Below are 3,045 nucleotides of genomic sequence, written 5' to 3' on the forward strand. Positions count from 1 at the left end.
GTAATCCCACTACTGGGCATATACCCTGAGAAAACCATAATTCAAAGAGAGTCATGTACCAAAATGTTCATTGCAGCTCTATTTACAATAGCCAGGACATGGAAGCAACCTAAGTGTCCATCAACAGATGAATGGATAAAGAAGATGTGGCACATATATACAATGGAATATTACTCAGCCATAAAAAGGAACGAAACTGAGTTATTTGTAGTAAGGTGGATGGACCTAGAGACTGTCATACAGAGTAAAGTATGTCAGAAAGTGAAAAACAAATACCGTATGCTAAGACATATATATGGAATCTTAAAAAAAAAAAAGAAAATGGTCAGAAGAACATAGGGGCAAGACGGGAATAAAGATTTAGACCTCCTACTAGAGAATGGACTTGAGGATAAGGGGAGGGGGAGGGGGAAGCTGGGAAAAAGTGAGAGAGTGGCATGGACATATACACACTACCAAACGTAAAACAGGTAGCTAGTGGGAAGCAGCCGCATAGCACAGGGAGATCAGCTCGGTGCTTTGTGACCACCTAGAGGGGTGGGATAGGGAGGGTGGGAGGGAGGTAGATGCATGAGGGAAGAGATATGGGCACATATGTATATGTATAACTGATTCACTTTTTTTTTTTTTTTTTGTGGTATGCGGGCCTCTCACTGCTGTGGCCTCTCCCATTGCGGAGCACAGGCTCCGGACGCACAGGCTCAGCGGCCATGGCTCACGGGCCCAGTCGCTCCGCGGCATGTGGGATCCTCCCGGACCAGGGCACGAACCCGTGTCCCCTTCATTGGCAGGCGGACTCCCAAGCACTGCGCCACCAAGGAAGCCCTGATTCACTTTTTTATAAAGCAGAAACTGACACACCATTGTAAAGCAATTATACTCTCATAAAGATGTTAAAATTAAAAAAAAATACATAGAACAATAAAAAGAAAAACAAGATCCACTGATATGCTGCTTACAAGAGACTCACTTTAGCCTTACAAACACACTAAGAGTTAAGGGATAGAAGAAGATATCTCAGCAAATGGTATCCAGAAAAAACAGGAATACCTAATTGACTTTACACTAAAAATGGTAAAAAGAGACAAAGAACATATAACAATTTTAAATATTTATACATCCAACATTGGTGTACCCAAGTATATAAAGCAAGAACTAACAGAGTTAAAGGAAGAAGTAAACAACAATATAATAATTGCGACTTTAATTACCCACTCTCAACAATGGATAGATCGTCCAAACAGAGAACCAATAAGGAACCAGTGGATGAGAACAACATACAGCAAATGAACCTAACAGATAAAAACAGAACATTCTATCTGACAACAGAATACACATTCTTCTCAAGCATGCATGGCACATTTTCTGGCTAAACACACCATATGTTTAGCCAGTCTTAGAAAATTCAAGAAGATTGAAATCATACCAAATATCTACTCTGACCACAACTGTATGAAACTAGAAATTAATAACAGGAGGAAAACTGGAAAATTCACACATACATGGAAGTTTAAAAACACTTTCCTGAACATCCAATGGATCAAATAAATTGCAGAGGAAATAAAAAGTAACTTGAGACAAATGAAAATGGAAACAGAGCATATCAAAATTTGTGGGATATAGCGAAAGCAGTTCTAGGAGGATGTTCATAGCAATAAACACCTACATTAAGAAACTAGAAAAATTTCAAATAAACAACCTAACTCTATGCCTTAAGGAACTAGAAAAAGAAGAAAGCTAAGCCCAAAGTTTGCAGACAATGGAAAATAATATTAGAGCAGAAATAAATAAAACTGAGAACAGGAAAACAATACAAACAATTAAGCAAACTAAGAGTAGTTTTTTTGAAAGTATAAACAAAATTAGCATACGTTTAGCTAGACTAAACAAGGAAAAAAGAGAGAAGATCCAAATCAACAAAACTATAAATGAAAATGGAGACATTACAACAGATACCACAGAAATACAAAGAATCCTAAGAAGCTACTGTAACTATATGCCAACAAACAGGACAACCTAGAAGAAATGGAAAAATTATTGGAAAAATAAAATCTACCATGACTGAATCAGGAAGAAAATAGAAACTGAACAATCCAATTACTACTAAGGAGACTGGATCAGTAATCAAAAATCTCCCAAAGAAGAAAAGCCCAGGACAAGATGGCTTCACAGTTGAATTCTACCAGACATTTAAAAAATTAATGCTGAAGGGGATCAAGATGGTGGAGGGGTATGATGTGGAACTCACCTTCTCCTACAAAAACATTAAAATTACATCTACAAGTAGAACGATTCACACAGAACATCTACTGAATGCCGACAGAAGACCTCAGACTTCCGAAAGGGCAAGAAAACCTCCACATAACTGGGTAGGACAAAGGAAAAAGAAATATAAAGGAATTGGGATGGGCCCTGTGCCCCAGGGAGGGAGCTGTGAAGGAGGAAAGGTTCCTGCACTCTGGGAATTCTCCTCACAAGCAGGGAGATCAGCCTAGACAGAGGGGGAGCTTCAGAGCCTAGGAGGAGGGTACAGCAACTGGTTTGCAGAAGGCAAAACAGAGAGTAACCTGCACAGAAGGGCGGCACCCTGTACTCCTCATATATACATATATACAATGGAATATTACTCAGCCATTAAAAAGAATGAAATAATGCCATTTGCAGCAACATGGACGGACCTGGAGATTATCATACTGAGTGAAGTAAGTCAGACAGAGAAAGACAAATATCATATGATATTGCTTACATGTGGAATCTAAAAACACGGTACAAAAGTACCTATTTACAAAACAGAAATAGTCAAAGATGTAGAAAACAAACTTATGGTTACCAAGGGGGAAGGGGGGGTGGATCAATTGGGAGACTGGGATTGACATATATACACTACTATATATAAAATAGAAAACTAACAAGGACCTACTGTATAGCACAGGGAAGTCTACTCAATACTCTGTAATGACCTATAGCGGAATAAAATCTCAAAAAAGAGTGAATACATGTATATGTATAACTGATTCACTTTGCTGTACAGCAGAAACAAACACA

Source organism: Physeter macrocephalus, chromosome 21 (assembly GCF_002837175.3).
Source record: "Physeter macrocephalus isolate SW-GA chromosome 21, ASM283717v5, whole genome shotgun sequence".
NCBI classification, from domain to species: domain Eukaryota; kingdom Metazoa; phylum Chordata; class Mammalia; order Artiodactyla; family Physeteridae; genus Physeter; species Physeter macrocephalus.